Genomic DNA, 18,276 nt, shown 5'->3' with positions numbered 1-18,276 from the left:
ATTTATGGACATATACGTTTTACTCGCATTTATATTAAGTTCTATATCATTGATGAAATAACTTAATGCTGCGTTCATACACCTACAAAAAATACTAATTTACTTTGGAATCTAAGAATGATATACAATTTTTTTAGATTATGATTTAATTTTAAAATAGTCACTAATGTGACACTAAAATATGTATTATATTCTACATATAATAATCTATTTTTAATTTTATAATAAAGACATCATTAATAGTGAAATGACAATTACAGATGAATAACATTATGATCTTATCATACAAGAACATTAACATACTGGATTTGTAAAATATCATTCTTATGAACTGTCATAGTTACTGAAATATATCTATTACTCTTTCGAAATTTTGTACTTAAATAATAAATAATCTAACTAAAAACTTCTTTATTATTTTATTCAATATCATGCTACGATAAATAAATATAAATTGAAATTTTGAATATTATTTTCTATGTCTCTCTGTTAGAAATGTGGCGATTTCTTTGGAAATAATATAGTTTTTGTTTACTTATTCTATTTGTCAATAATTTTTTTATGCCATAAGATTTAACTTCAAAATAGTTATTATGTGAGTTATGTCTGTATATACAATACAAAAAAAATTTGTAAAGAACGTTCTCAGAGATGTATTCGACCTTAATATCAAATATTTAATGTTAAATAAAGGGGTAATAAAATAAAACAGAGTACAAAGCTTTGTATTAAAATGATTATGTTTATACAGGATGTAGCAGAAAGGGCAGGACGTTTTATCTTTTTCTGGTTTATTTGTAAGGGATATCTTCAAAAGCTATTGAAAGTGCCTTACTGCGTTATAAAAAATTATCAGGCTTAAGAAGTCCGTATTTTATTTAGATTAAATACAGAATAATATGGTTTCAAAAATAAAATGTTATCCTGGCTCCTTGATATGCTAAATCGTTTAAAAGTACTTCAAGCACTTCAAAGACAAATTATCCTAAGGTGTAACTTACATTTAAAGTTTAAAAGGTTCGTCTCTTGACAAAACTAATTCCAAGACACGAATTAAGTTGATCTGACAGAAGTTTTTGAAATGAATTAACCCAAGCTTTGACTCAGAGTGATTTTAATATTAATGGATGTTGGATGGAGTCTCGATGAAGATATTCAAATTTCAGATTAACGTTATTAATAAGTGAAAATCAAATTAAATTTTGATTTTAATATTTTACATCAAATGTTGTTTCATTTGTGGTTTACAATTTAATAAAAGTTTCACACATGTAAATAAAAATACAATTATATTCTATTCATCAGCTTCCATTGTTTTCAATGTGTCCGTTAACCAAACAGAATAATCATTGACACTTACTTTATTATTTATTTTTTTAAATAACAGAATCGCATTATTGTAGTTATAAGCTTATAATGTTAAACGTTAATGTAACCAACAGCGACATTAAAGATAAACTCAATACATTTCGTGGAAGTGATTTTTACTTCGAGGATTATTTCAACGATAATACCAATATTACTAATACAAGTACTTTATTTTGCGAGACTTTAAAATACTGTTCGATATTTAAGAGTATTAAGTATTTTAAGGCTATTGTAATGATTCATAATGGAATTTACATTTTTTTCAACCTTTTGTTGGTAGTAGTGATACTGGTGCCAAGAATTTATAATAATAATGAGATCTAAGACTTTCGCGAGTTTTAAATGAAACTAATATATTTCGGATATACTACGCGTATTTTATTATTTAAAACTTTTCAGCAACCGTGATCGCGGGCAGACGAGACGAGACGAGGCGAGACGAGACGAGGCAGACTATTTAAAATAATATCCTATATTTTTTAATCATACTATTTAGCATCTGTAAGGTTTGTTATATGTATTTCCTCTGTGGTTTTGATTTGTATTGTCAAGAAAAAACAAGAAAGTGACATTGGATTTTATTAACCTTACTACGTCCCATACAGTGATAATCCAGGGGGCCTTTCTTTCTCAACGACTTAACATACAAAACTTCAAAATTCGTAACAGAGGCAAGCCGGAGTACCTCAGACAGTAATCTTATTTAGTAAAATTTCATAATGAGTCATTAACCAATAAATAAAAAACGTGGAACCTTTTTGAACTACGCATTCCACTTTTTATTCAACTAGATGCAAAAGCGGTGTATTAAAAATATATGTTTTTTTCATTATTGTATGCAATAAAACCACTGTTTTCAGGTAATTTCATAAAAAATAAAACATTGTTTATTTCTTTGTTGCTACTTCATGAATGTCGGTTTCGTGCCTTTTTTTAATTAGTATGATAAGAGTACAGTTTTGTTTTGTATTACGTCTTCTTAACTCAAATACAAATAGAAATACGATGACTACCGAACTATAAAGTGCAGTTAAAAGATTTGTAAATTAATACTAAGTGTGAATGATGATAAGATAAATATTTGAAATCTGATTGTGTCCAAGCACCAAACTGTCCGTGTGATGACAAGTGGCTGCTAGAGGTTATGGGGCTGAAGTGTTATAAAAATGCGAATTATTTACTTATTGATATCAATCATAATGGACATACAAATACGGAAGACTTAATAATAGTTATAATTAATAAAGTAACAATTGTTTATTACCATCTGTGAATAAGTATGAGCATCCGCAAGCGAGATTATTATTTATTATTTCTATGATAATAAGTGTGGAGTGAACTTCTGCTTAAAGGTATGCATGATTTAATAAGATTTACTGTTTCTTTTCTTTCCAAATTTTGTGAGAAGTGAAAATAGCCATAATATATTTTTTGATAATTCAATTGCTTATTCAATTTAAAGAAGTACAGTAAGCGCGTTTGTTATATTTCACTATTAGACAAATTGTGAAATATGTTACTGGATACTTCAAACATTACAATGTAGTTGAAATAAAATTGAAAACAATTCTTATTAAAACAAAAGACACGAACATGTACAACATTCATGCCACGGACACGGACACGGACACGTCAGATATCTACAAAAGTTGTATCAAAATGTTCGTTTTGCAGCGTCCCGCGATTTTATTTTAAGACATCAATGCATTTGTTTATTTCAAAACGATCATCTTTTAAAATACTTACATTAATCTTTAATGGGGTGCGTCAGGAATATATGTTCACATATAATAATTTATACGAATTGAGTGTGGTATGACTTACTTTATTTCAAAAATGTAACAATGTATATATGTTGGTTGCTATGACCGTATTCATTTAATTCTTCTTTAACTTTTAGAACATATAAATATCAAATTCAAACTATTGAACAGAGTTCTTTAGAAATAAAAATAAAAGAGATTAAAAATATACAACATATAATTAAAGTTCTAATTGAAAATACAAAAATTAAATACCAGTGTATACTGATCAAAAACTGATACAATAGAAGAAGAAAAATAAGTCAATATTCAATATTAAATAATTTTTTTTTATTTTATGATACACAACATTTGGTTAAAATTATACGAAACTGAATTTATATCACGTATTTAATATCTATCTCCCATCATGAAGTCATCTAAAGTAATCTTAGCTAAAGTGGCAGGTTACATCTCTGTTAGTTTTTCGTTCACGTTTTATAACTGAGGGTGTATTGTAGTTGCTCTATTTCTACTCCGCATTATTATATTTTTAATTGAAACTTTTCAAAACTGCTCACGTTTATTTTTGTGATAATATTTAGACATGGAGTTGGCCTACAAGTATATTGTGCTTTTGTACTAAGCTTTATCAAATTTCATACTACTTTATGTCTATCCCAGTTTTGTAAACAATTACAAAGCGCTTGTATCGAGCAGATAGAGGCTTGTTAGTATTCAACGTACGGTCAACGTTATATTATATTTTGTATACTATAGTGCTTTCGAGATATTTTTAGTTTAAAAACTTTATGTAGAAACTTGTTAATATTTTAAAGTTCCTTTACAAAACTTCAGCTTTAATTTTGAAACTATAATCTGTATATTATCGTTTCATATAAATAATGCTACTATTTAGATTCAAGTTAAACAACAAATTAAATTAAATAATTTATTAATCCTGGTACTATTATGAGTATGGCTTTGATGTCAGGACTGTTATAAGTAGCTAAACTAGTACCTTGCCTGATAAAATATCGTGTGGCTCTATTTCCTTCAAACAGAAGACGGATCGTATAGAGACTAATGATAAGGAAATCCAAAAATAATTCATCTTCTGCATTTCCACACCATTTCTACTGAAGAATATTGCAAAGTTACGAAAAGAACCTCGAATAGCCCACAGGTGGGGTGGCGCCTTGTAACATTCAAAAGACTTGTTTCTGGTCTGTCACGAAAAAGTCCTAAAAGCGTTGGTACCCGGTTCAGGCTCCGGACCAGAAATGAGAACAATACCACATGTGGGCACAAACCTGTGATTTTTATAATAAAAGAAACTGTCTCGGTATGAAGTACTATCTTGCTGTATTTAGTACTCCTAGCTTTTGTCAAGCTAGTTTGAGTCCCACAATGAGTTAGATTGCAAGTTGATAAATGATAACATTTTACTCTTTGCCCAATTCAAGGTCAATTAAGTTTTTTTATTTCATGTATTTAATTAATATTAAGCATTGTTATATCCTTTTTTATAAAGTTTAATTTTATTTAAGCTTTTACACTATAAGTATAGACATATAAGTATATTATAATTAACATATAAGGAAACATATTTTATATTATTTAGCTTTTATTGTTTTTTTTAATTTAACTGAAAATATGTACATGAAAACGTTTCCAATATGTCTCATTATAAACCGCCGTTAATTTAAAACGGGTTAACACGATACTATATTAAAATACTTCGTGGGTGGTGGCACCTGCTATTTATGTTGTTATATTTTCCTGAAAATAAGGTTTTATTTTAACGTTATTTTAATAAAAATATGTCTACTATTTTTCCTGTTTTATCTTTTTAACGTTTTCTTTTTTTTTCCAGGAAAAATGATGTTTAACTTCAATGAGAATTAAAAAGGTGAGTTCAAAAGGTAAATAAAAATGTTTTGATTTTTTAATCATAAAAACAAATGTTTTTCTTAAAAGTTTTCAATAGAATCAGTAGTGAATAAATGATAAATTTACGAATTCAATGTCAAAAACGGACGTTTGAAAATATTATTTTAACTTACATAATAAAATATCACGAAAACAAACTAGCTTATTATATAATATAAAATGAGAAGACCCAATGAAGACGAAAAACAAGCAACTTTATTTTAAAAAGAATAATCATGTCTGGAAAGTCGACACTACATTAATATTCACAATATTCGATATTTCATATACTGACAACAAAGGTGAAGCCATAAAGGTTGCAAACTAAAAAAATATCTTTCTCGTGAATAGAACACGAGAACAATCGAGGACGACGAAAATGTTGTGGCTTCAAAATTATACTAAACTCCCTTTATTAACGACTCTGACAATGTATGCCCGTACAAGTTTACATCTACAACCCAAGAACTGATAGTACTAAGGTTTCTTATAAAATTGTGTTACTCATGATGTTCTAGAGCTTAGTTAATTCCAGCGTTTTTCAGGTCAACGATGTAAGAATAACGCGTTTCTAATTTCTTCAGCATTTCTTTGAAGCTTTTCTTTAGTCAAAACGGAATTTTTTCTATATTATTTTCTTAATTACATCGACATTAATAAAATCTTTGGCTTTTTTTTTTAAATTGACAATAACAAAAAGTATAAACTTTATTAATTGTACGATATTTGCGAATCGATAAGTTGGCCTGCTTTTGTTCATACTCAGTTCAATGTCAAACAAGTGAATTAAAATATCAAAGTATTGCATCGGATGTTTCATACCTGGATCAGAACTTATCTTTATGAAACAAAAATTCTTCCAAAAATATAATATATTACATTCTCGAGATCCAACATCATCATCCACTTCCTAGCGATACGTTTTAATGAACTGGGTAATCAAAATCCACATGGAAAAACTTATAGACAGTTCCAAAGTTTAACTTTTATAAAACGTCACATGTTTAAATATTTTATGGAATAAATAGTAAAATATTTTTGTCACACAAGCGATATTTGAATTTCAAAGGCTTTTGTAAAAATCCACACATGCAACATAGTTTAGTATAATCGAAGTAACCATAGAGTCTGCAACAAAAGGATTATTTCTATAGATTTAGGCGAGTGTTAACATCGTCACAATCATACCATTATATATATTATCCTTCTGAACAAATAAACTCACTTGTTCATAAACCGTTTCGCTTTTGTGTAAATCGATAAGTTCACAATATTTGGCAATAAACAGTTTACTTATTCAGTTATAATGATAGCCAAACAGGAAAAAGAAAAATTTACAACAATGATATTTTTAAAAAGTATAAGATTTTTAGAAACAAACAAAAATCTTAACGTATGTCAAACAATCTTAACACGATTGAAGTATTATTCAGATAAATGAAAGTTTCATTAAGTTAATATGAAAACTATTTCGATTCACATTTTTATTCATATTTAATTAACTCTGTCACGATGTCGGAACAAGCAAAACATTTCGCTTTTAGGAAACAGGTCCATGTAGGTTGTTCCGGGTTTAATTTAGGTTTTTTAACAAATGCGTTTTTTGCAAATATTTTTTTATATAGTCACAATGATTTCTGAGAATTGAAAGAACAGTTTGGATTCAAATTAAACCATCTGTTTGGATTTACATCGCGACCTACATGAACATGTTACTTTCATTTCGGCTTTTGATTGATTTTCTATAAACAAAATATCAAATTGTTAGACGAGACGAAAGTCTCTCTCATTTGGTTTTGTTATTTGACATCCGTTTAGAATAATTTCTTTATCTCATTAATTTGTCTTCAATGTTTGTAAATAATATAAATATAAGTATAATTAACCTGACAACATAGTTTTATTTAACAATGTTATAGTTATTTCTTATCTGAGAAGGGAATTCGAGTTACGGTATAAAGTGAGGCGGAAAGTATTTAGGTCTGGCTCGTTTCCCTTTTCTTCAAAGTAAAGAGTATGTTAATCAGCTATACAACCTTTTGTAAAGGATGGGGAATAACTTTTTATGAAGGAAGGGTAGAGAAGAATTATCATACAATATCTTAAGTATCAAATCAATAAATACTTCATTAGCATCATAGTCAACGTTCTTGTTAAGTGATTACAAGTACAATTGAATCGTGTTTTAAATAATAAGAAACAGAAGCGTGTACTAACAACTTTTTCCTAAAAATATGTCTATTTCAGTTTCGTATCGTCTTGTTTCTTATCTGGAGAAACCTAAGAGATCAATTTCATACATTTAAATAGTAATCATAGTTGCAATAAAATATTTAAAGTTTAATTTCATAAGTTGAAATTCATTATTTTGAAATACTTTCTTAATTTTTTATTTATTTATCTTAATTAAAATATAGTTATTTATATGTATTCCATGTATTACAAACCAGTATTTACTTTATTGTAAATGAATCTATATAATTTATATTCTTACATCATCATTCAAACTCGAACAGTGATATACGATTGCCAAGTTGTTTGTGAAACCTACAATTTATTAAATTTAAAGAAAATATAAATATAATTTTCTGAATTGTTGAAAATGTTAAAAAAGTTTATCGGTCATGAGAAGTAGAAGGATGATGGATTTGATTTCCAAAAGAAGAAAATAACAACAAACTCTCTCCTCTACACAAAGGACGACTAGAATACAGTTCTCATAAAAAATGTTATTGGTAATACTTATTTTATGTTAAATGAAATATGCATGTTTTGTATATTATTATTTATGTTCTACCATATTGTATGCATTTCTATTCAAATAAAACGTACAAGTAACACATTAGCTCTATCGATAGATAGCTTTGTTTATTGAATTTAGATTGTAAGATTTCACCCAAAATAATGTGAAACATTAATTGTAAGTACGTACAAGTGAAATGAATCAGTGTTTGCAAACAATACATCCATATTAAATTATTACATCAGAACCTGAGGAAAATATATTATTGACATTTACAAAGACAGTGAATAATTAAAATAACAATAAACGAAACGTAATTTAATACACAAGGATATTAATATATATAAATATATATATATATATATATATATATATTAAGTGTGTGTGTGTATATTTCTGTATTAAATTACCTTATATATTGATTATAATACACATGTGTTACATGTGTTGTAATTAACGCACGATTTTAAAATGAGTATGAATATGAACAGAATGATTTAAATCAAAATAAATCATATAACATAACTAATCCACTTGTCATAAAACTTATATAACTTACCTTCAGTTCTTGTAGGTTAAAAAATTATTTATCTAAATTATGTCCTCATTGATGAAGCCAACGTTTGCTAATCATAATCTTGATGTTATGATCGTGGTTAAGAAACACATTCAATCACAGGTCAACAAAAATATACAATATTTATAATAATAATCGAATATTATTTTGAAACAGTTTTCAGCAACTTGTCTACATACTTCATTATTACACTGGGTAAGGTTTAGAAGCGAAGTTACTAGACTCTTAAACCTGTTTAAACCTACAATCTATTTTTATTTTTAAACTTCTGTAAATAAGAGATATTTTAATCACTATGAAGTCCATTAAAAGCGCCGAGTTGAAAAACAAACAGATCCAAACTGAAAAATAAGCCATGAACAAATCTTCAATAAAACACTGGAAGAGATATTCGCATACTTTTAATTGGTAACTAAATGTTTCTTTATAGACATGTCTAAAATATTATAATTCAAGGTGATGTTGTATGAACCTCAAATGAAGTCAGTCGCATGTATCATAAGATAACCTATTTATACTACTTACAACCAAATACGCTTGAAATATTACCAGTTCTGTCTTGTTATGTGTTAGTTATACTTAATCTGTGTTGTTAAATAATATTATAATGTAGGTGAATCATTTTATTACATTAGGTTCTGTCGTTCAGTCTTGATACCCACCACAATACGTATATTACGAATTAAATATTATTTTATAAGACCCTGCAGTCCCATATAAATTAATTATTTTTAATTAATCTTAAAGAGACTTCCATTTTATCTCCGTAGATGCGGACGATACAAAGTATTTAAAGCGTCGAGTAAAAATAAGATACAAAGATACTTGACATAAATGCTTAAACAAAGTTTCATTAAACAAAACTTTATTTCTTAGGATTATATTACAGACAGTCGTTTTAAGAATCTGAATGTAAAATTGTCAAACTAATCTAGACTTTAGCAACAGTCTACATCTCTGTTAGTTCTTCATTCAGGTTTTACGACTGAGGCTGTATTGTAGTTGCACTTACTCGACTCCGTTTTAATACTGTTTTAATTGCAACCTTTTCAAATAGGCTGGGGTTTGTTTTAGTGACTGTTTTGTAGATATAACAGTCTGTTATGGAATTAATGATATATTAGTAGTTTTTTCAGTCAAAGTTTTGGGGTCTTCTTGATATGATCAACAGTTACTATACTCATTGTGATGTATTTCATATACACATAAATGTTAAAGTCACAAAGAGTGTCAAAAGACAGAGCTATTTTTGTCTTACTTTCTTTGACGTATTATTATATACACTATTACATTTAATATTAACACATTATTATTCATGTCTGCACTATCATGTAGACGGTACAGGCATGCATAAAATAGCTTTTACTATAACATTAGTGGTAGACCATCTTAGAGAAGTTACTATACTCGTATTTATGTTTTATATGTTTTGCTTTAACTTATTGAATGACTATCTGCAAATGGTTCACTTTATACTCTATTCGTTTACTTAGTTATTTGTGGTTTTGCTAAGTGTGAGCGATAGAACTGTCTACAACAGTGAAAGCATCACACTGGAATAACGAGTTCGAAATACTGTCTCGACCGACCCCGTAACACATTTAAACTTAAAAGATTCAGTATTCAGAAATTAGAATTAATTTTATTTTTAGAATGAAACGCAACTTTCCTGATTATTTTTGTTTAAGATCGTAATTCAAACTGTATTTTGGAGAATTGTTGTTTATTACTAATGGTATGATATATTCTAGTTAAAATATTTATATTAGATTCGTTTTAAATATAATCCAATTTGTTTTTTGCCAGAGATTGCTAAATCCTATGACATTAAATTAATATACAGTTATTAAATTGTAGAATAGCAAGAATGTTCCAACTTAAGTTAAACAAACTTCAAAGTTGGCTAACATAAGCAAATCAATGTATAAAGGTTCTATTATATTAATGCTATTCAAAGGCATCTCGGCTAATTGAACAATATTAGTTCGAGTACGAGAAGAGAAACTTGCTTTGAACATTTCTTGATCTCGATTGGCATGTTGCTTATAAACTTTTCTTGCCAAGAGAAGAAGGTTGTAGCAAAAAATATATATAAAGATAATCTTTATATGTATACTGAAGTAAAGAGAATTTCATTGTTTCTAAAATTTTTAAGTCAGCATCATTGACGCCGCTTTCTTGAGTGAGTCGAGAAAACTTCAATTCTTTACATTTTTGTGTTAGTTCCATAGTGTCGAACACTGGCACTAAAGTGATTCCCGATGCCGGAAAAAGTAATAATAGACAAGATCAGTTATAATCAGGTGGTACAAACAACCTGGCTTGCGAATAATTTAGATTGTTTTATAAATATTTTTGTTTTTGAATGATAATAATTAGTATATAAGATAATTACAATTAACATAACTTAAAAATTCAATGATTAATGAACAGTGAAAATTAAATTTATGTTGCGTTAACGCTTCAGCGCCGTGTTTATTTAAATATTTGGTAAAATAATATATCACGGTGTCCTCGATATTATGATAAAACGATTACGCCAGCAGTACGGGAGAAATTTTTACAATTAAATAACCTGTATCAAATACCTGACACAGGAGGTGTAGCAATAATTAAAATAAGTTATTTTTTTTTTCTAAGTAATATATTTTTTATAATATAAAGTAACATAAATCAATTTATAAAACAGAAATTCTATTTTCGTGAAAATAACTCCGTCAAAAATTTCATCTGCATTTCCTTTTCATATATTTTTTTTTGTCTTTTTTTGACATTCACATTCTGAGCATGAAGCGCTAAAGCACGCTTTTGATGGGATTTTCGAATACTACAATGTTCGTTTCTCTCTAGCAACTAACTGAATATTTATAATAATTCTAGTGAGAAGATAATTAAAGTTAGTCCAATCGGAAACGAAAATAAATAGTAATATATAGTAACAGCAAACGATCATTTACGAGTTCGCTGATATTAAGAACTAAGCTGATCTTTGACAATCGAATATTTGATGAACAATATAATTATTCGGATATAAGTAATAATGATTATTTTCTTGTCCTCTGTAATATATTATCGCTTTAAAAGTAATTCTTTTATAATAGTGGGATAATTACTTCGTCGTGGACGACTGCATTCGTTAAAATTTTAAAATTCGTTCACCTTCGCTACCGACAAATTGGATTACACACAAGTACAAAAATGTAATTGACCTCGAACATACTGTTTCCGACCTTTTGTAATTGTGATAGGAATTAAAATACCTTGTATGCCTTTTATACATGGGGTTAATTTAGTCCAGTTGTTCCAGTGCGCCGAAAATGGTATTTTTTACACGTTAAACTTAATTTAAATAAAACACGTTGGAACTAAAGCGTATTTGAATTTATAGAAATTGTATTTATAGTGACCAGTAGTTTAACGTTTAGACTGCTTGGATATTGCATTTACTTTGATTGTCATTTAAAAAGACTTTATTCCTGGTTAAGAAATCAGTAGAGATTTAATTACTTATTTCTATCTAATATATTTTGTAATTTGAATGACAATTGTAAAAAATAAATAACCTTGTTTATCTCTTCTAAGTAGGATGTCAGAAGGAAGGTCTTAGACTCCTTGAATAGGTACATGCATTTATAATTTAAACATAGTATGTATATAAATACAAAACTACACTACAAATATAATAAATCCTTATTAAACTATTACTATAAACTGTAAGTATGAACTCATAGTTGGGACAGGTTTAAATTTTCATTTAAACGTTCACATTTTAGTTTGAAAGTTAAAGTAATATGACTAAATTTAATATGATCTGGCAATTACATGACTGCGCTGCATGAATTTGGAAATTTAATAGTAACGGATATTTTATTTATAAACCATTTTTTACAATATCTTAAATATATTGTAGTGAAAGTATTTGTTATGTTTAAGAAAGTCGTTTCACGATCTAATCAATCAATCGGTTTGTTAATGCTGATTGAAATCCATGAATCATTCTAAACGCCAGGGCCGTGTCAGCGGCGCGGTATAGATGGCGTTAGAAATTAGGGACGGGTTATAGCCGACTCGTTTATAAAGACTTATATTACGAAAAATAGAGGACTCAAATTCTGAGTTAATTATATAATCATCTCTGTTACTCTTTCCTTTAACACAAGTGATACATTTATCATATCAAGAGAGTTTCTAACACATACTAAGTTAAGGTAATTTTATACTTTTGTATAAGCTGTATCAGTAGTAAGTATAAATTGTAATTGTTTTGATTTCCATGAGATATCTCTGGGTTTCTCAATCAAATGGTTGCTGCATACATTCCGTATTGCATGCATGCGTGAAATTATGCTACTAAATTATATCCGTGATAAATAAATATTAATTTTTAGGGTATTTCTTTTATTGGTTCAAATTAATAAAATTGTAGGTTGAAGTGACTTAATGATTAAAAAAAAATCTGTTATAACTATAATGTTAGAACGGGTTTATGCTTGCTACCTTTGATATTTTAGCGGAACTTGACTGCAAATATAATATTAAGCTCATAGCGGCCAGGAAACAGCTGAGTCGGCGTGTGACCACGGCTAGCTTGATACGCTAGATAAATACAAAACTGTGTTAATCCCCGTGTCTTAATGTCATAGCTTCATGATCATTATACATTATTACTTAAGAAGATTTAAGAATGTATAATTATAATGTAAAAGTTATTAAAGAATATTCTTATAGTTTTGTAATTTCTTTAAAAAACTTATTTGCTTTTATTATATAAAAAAGAAAAATTAACATTTAATAATTACTAAATAATTGAATCAAAAATAATTAATATTCAATAAATTAAATTATTAGTCAAAGACATTTTCACTTATGTAATATTCAGTATGATTTACGTTTGTACGTTTTCTGTGTAATTAATCTTCTATTAATTACCAATTTTAATGTCAGGCGCTGAATTGAAGGTAACATATATAAGAAGTATTTCTTGTAGACCATCATTCCTCTTAACATTTCTTATTCTAAATAAATTACCTTAGAATATATACAAAAGACTTCTGAATTACTTTCAAAATACCGTTACTATTATAAAACTGGTCATAAAACATTTATATAAGGATATTTGATAACTACATTAGCATTTATTATTCAAGTTTATAGTTCAAGTACCGACGTTATATTGCCTTCAGTGAAATTATTGAGTACAGAAACAGTAAACCACGGTATAGTCCGTACCTTCCTAGATATTGCTGCATAAATTCAGTCCGGATACGTTATTACAACTTTTATTTACCTTTGTTCCTTAGTTTTATTATACAACCGTTATTAATACGTAATTGAAATGTATTTTTTTTAGTATGAAGTACGTAAGAATCATTTGGAAATAAATATAAGCGTGTAGTGATACACTTAATATTAAGTAAATGTAATATTATGCTTGAGGAACTTTTTTTCTGAAAGCAAACAATTTTCAAATACATCGTATATATATTGGTCTCTTTTATGTTACTCTGAAATTCATCTAAATGTGGTTAGTTGTTTTGTTGTATTTTGAAAATTTCCCTTAGGAATATAGACTAGTTGATACTGTGATATTGTATTGTATATCACAGTAGCTAATTGTGTAGCCTTATTAAATAAAAAATACTAATATTCAGGTTTTAATTTATTTTAAATACCAGTAAAGAGAGTTTTATTAACGAACATATCTTAATTATTTCAAATATTTAATTAATTATTTTTGATCGTTCCTGAACAAAAATATAATAATAACGAAAACCACATTGTTGGGGGTGTAATTTTCTTTCAAACATTCTTTCATCATCATCATCACCATCATCAGCCTATCGGGGCCCACTGCTGAGCAAAGGCCTCTTCTAACATGGAGAAGGTTAGAGTATTAATCACCACGCTTGCTCAAGACGGGTTGGTGATATCTATGTTACAATGGAATTGAAATTATGTGACCAGGTTTTTCACGATGTTTACCTTCACCGTCCGTCAGTGGTGTCTAAAATATCATATCATTATTTACTTACAAGCAAACCTTATAACAAGCAGTTTATTATTCCGAACTTATTACGAATGACATTAAATAAGCACTTTTCAATTCCGAGCTACATACACTCAAAGAATAAAGAGATTTATTTCTATTTCTGGTATGAACTGTGTGTTACATTTTTATATTATAAAGATAATTATGTTCCAATTTAAACTGTAAATAATACTTAATGAAATCTCGTAGCTTAAATCCACGTACAGTCCTGTGGGAGAACTCTCTTCTAAGATATCTAGGTAATTCACAGACTATCATTCCAATCATCTGAATACTCTGATTTAAGTAAAAGGTAAGATCATTGCCAATCCCACAAATGCCACAGTGATATTAGATTTGAATAGTGACGTTGGATTCCTTACACGATTGAGGGATTTCGAGAAGCGTTTTGTGACTGTTTCCGAGCGTACTGTCGGGACTCTAGATGTGTTTTAAAAGCGCAGCTCCCACATCGGATTTTCATTTTCCTGTTGTGAAACCGAACTGCTCATTATATATAATTGTATTACAGTATTTGGCACAAAAATTGTTACATAAAAAGTTGACTAGAGTTTACAGAATGAAATGTATTTCAATTCTTTATGAATGATAATTTGCTTTGTGTCATCACATCTGGGATCATAGTGATGTTAAGACATTTATTGAACAATAACTTGTTTCGGCTGTGAATTCTTGAGTTTTTAATATCACACTCGATTATTCTTAATAGTACTCTTTTAGACTATTCCAAAGATACCTTTTAAAATATATCTCTGCTATAGGCGGATGGGTTTTGGTGATAATATTACTTAAAAAAGGCTTTCACGTTTGAATTCACATATATGCAATTCAACATTTATTTACAGTCTGCAGTTTGATGCAACAAAGACGAAATAATTGTTTTATTTAGGTTTATACTATCAATTGAATCGTAAACAATTTGTTTTGTTATTTCGGTCTAGTTCAGTAACTAATAGTCTTTTAAAATCATTATTTTTTAAAGATTATTCTCTAGTTTGTTTTATATCATCTCATAAGTAGAAAGAAAATAGGAGACTTTCTATTTAATAAAACATCTGAAATCGGCGTATATTATGTTCTGGTAACATTTGTATGATAAAATTGCACAAACTACTATAATAGTTGATTAATTTATTAATTATTCAGTCTTAAGTCTCGTCTGTAGGTCTAATAAGTTGTTCGATCTTAAACTTTAACTAACCTAAGTTATCACGTAATATATCACGTGTTTAATGTTTCGAAAAGTTGCGGGTCTGAAGTTTGTAACTCCTCATTAGATAGAAATATAAAAGATTTACTTCAAGAGTTCAGTTCAAGTAAAGATTGAAACGTTATTGAAGATTGAGTGGAACTATTTTGAGTTCAGTTTAAGTTGTAAATATGGTTCCTTTACATTCAGATCACAGCAGATCACAGCATAGCTCCAATAATATAATTTTTGTGAACCTCGTTCAATTTATATTTAAAATTTTGACTGCTTTGGTATATGACGGGTATATTTTTTGTTTAAATTTCTCCCTCACCACTTTCTTTTCAATAGCATAGAAATTAATTAATGAATTAACAGTTGAAGAAAATAAAAATATAAATATAACACTAGTTTACAAAATTTAAGTTTTTGTTTGTTGCCGCAAATTTTATGGTTAATAATGTTAAATGATGATTTGTTTATGTCAAATCTACCCTCAAAATTTCTTCAGCAGCTATAGTTAGGTTTTTTTTGGTTTTGTCATTTAAGCTTATAAATTAATTGGTAACGGTCGTATTTTTTGTGTTTTGAGATAAATATCTAAAGTTTTTTCAACATGAGCAGTTCAAGGAGATGTTGTTTGAATAATCCAGATCATTTTTGTTACATTTGCGGAGAATATGCCTTTAACTATTGTAGAAAAGTTATATCACAGTTGGTGAAAAATACCTATTTTGAGTATTTTGGGATGCCTTTGGATAAAAATGAGAAGTCTTGGGCGCCTAATTGTGTTTGTAAATCGTGTGTTGAATATTTAAGATTATTGAAAAGTGGTAAAAGAAGTACCTTTAAATTTGGAACACCGACTATTTGGCGAGAACCACAAAACCATCTCGAAGACTCTTATTTTTGTAGCGTGAATGTAAACGGTTCAAACACTAAAAATCGGGCTAAATGGCTGTACCCCAGTACTAGGTGTGTTCAACGTCCAGTGCCGTAGCGATCGCCTAGCTCTTCAGTGCCTACAAAGGTATCAGAACCCTTAGAACAAGACATTGAACGACATCACAAAATTATGCTGATTTTGAAGGTATGTTCAAAGAGTCATAATGCGTTACTCAAAACGAGTTAGATGATCTTGTTAGAGATTTAAAGCTTTCTAAACAAGCTTTAGAATGGCTAGCATCAAGGAAAATCAAAGAAAAAAAAATCAAAGAAAAAAAAATTGCTTTCCTCGGGTACTAAAATAAGTTTTTATCGTGAAAGAGAGAAAGAATTACGATGTTATTTTTCCGAAGAAGACGGTATTACCTTTTGTTCAGACATCAAAAACTTGTTAATAAAAATTGAGGGTAACGATGGAGCCTGGAAAGCAAAATATAGTCCACAATTCATTAGTAGCTCGTGACAAAATCATCCTACCACCATTACATATAAAACTGGGCATCATGAAACAATTTATTAAATCACTACCCAAAGACGGCAAGTGCTTTTCTTACATTTGCCAAAAATTTCCGCAAGTCACTATGGGAAAAATTAAAGCCGCTATTTTTGATGGCCCCCAAATTAGAAAACTTATAAAAGACACTGAATTTAAAAAGTATATGACAGATTTACAACTCAAGGCTTGGACAGCTTTCGTCTGTGTGATGCAGAATTTCCTCGGAAATAAAAAATCTGAAAATTACATTGACCTTGTAGAAGACCTTCTCTTACAATTAAAAAATATGGGGTGCAATATGAGTATAAAACTCAACTTCCTACATAGTCACTTGGATCAGTTTCCGGAAAATTTAGGGGATATGAGTGAAGAGCAGGAGGAGCGTATGCATCAAGACTTACGCATCATGGAAGAGCGCTATCATGGTTTCTGGGATACAAATATGGTGTCTGACTATTGCTGGTCCTTGATACGTCATTTTCCAAAGTCTACACATCAGAGAAGATCTTTAAAACGTCATTTTCTAGAAGTTAACGATTAAATATGTTTTTTTTTGTAGTTTTTCTTAGTAAATACGTTTTTTTTCTATTTATTCTTATATAGCTGAAACTGAAAAATTAGAGCTGATAAAAATATTCTAATTATATTTTTGGAAATGGCATAGCATATCTAATCAACAACAATTAAAATTTCTTTGGCAACAGATGTACTGTAAACTAGTGTAATTATTATTTTTTCAAACATTTTCTTTACATTTGAATTCATTAATTGTAATGAACCTAACCTAAAGATTACATTAACAAATTATAAATCAGTAATGCTTTTCAGCAACCGTGATCACATCTCGTCTGCCTGTGATCACGGTTGCTGAAAAGTAACTGAAACGTCGGGAGTATGTAGTTATTTACAAAAATAAATCACGAGTAGTTTATCCGAAAAGTACTTGTTTCATTTAAATGAATAAAACTCGCGAAAATCTTAGATCTCATTATCATTATTGATTACAATCTGCATTTTAAGTCTTTCAAAGCATTTGACTTCTGAAATATAGCGAATTGGGGGATGGAGTCAATATACGACATTACGCTTATTTGGAATTCAAATTTCAAACGTTCGGACTTAGTTCAATCAATTTCTGAACGATTGATCTTTATATTAAATGTCACGTCCTTACTGACCATTCGATCGTTCAACCGTCCGACACTTCCGACTATAATTCCTGTATCATGAGCACC

At 28.7% G+C, this 18,276-nt stretch overlaps 1 protein-coding gene across 4 annotated transcripts in view; it reads left to right on the top strand.

The window, feature by feature from the left end:
• The window catches only part of LOC116774311 (uncharacterized), a 173,789-nt gene that overhangs the window by 109,328 nt on the left and 46,185 nt on the right, over nt 1–18,276 (top strand). For 3 of the 4 annotated variants that reach the window (XM_032667007.2, XM_032667006.2, XM_061524921.1), the window contains one exon: nt 4,987–5,022. The gene's annotated coding sequence lies outside the window, so the exon portion shown is untranslated. Of the gene's footprint in view, nt 1–4,986; nt 5,036–18,276 lie in introns of all 4 variants that reach the window. The other variant, XM_061524920.1, reaches the window with a different exon arrangement.

The sequence above is a fragment of the Danaus plexippus genome, chromosome 26, assembly GCF_018135715.1.
Source record: "Danaus plexippus chromosome 26, MEX_DaPlex, whole genome shotgun sequence".
Classification (NCBI taxonomy): domain Eukaryota; kingdom Metazoa; phylum Arthropoda; class Insecta; order Lepidoptera; family Nymphalidae; genus Danaus; species Danaus plexippus.
Note: the sequence above shows the minus strand (reverse complement) of the source record. Positions and strands in the feature narration are given on the sequence as shown.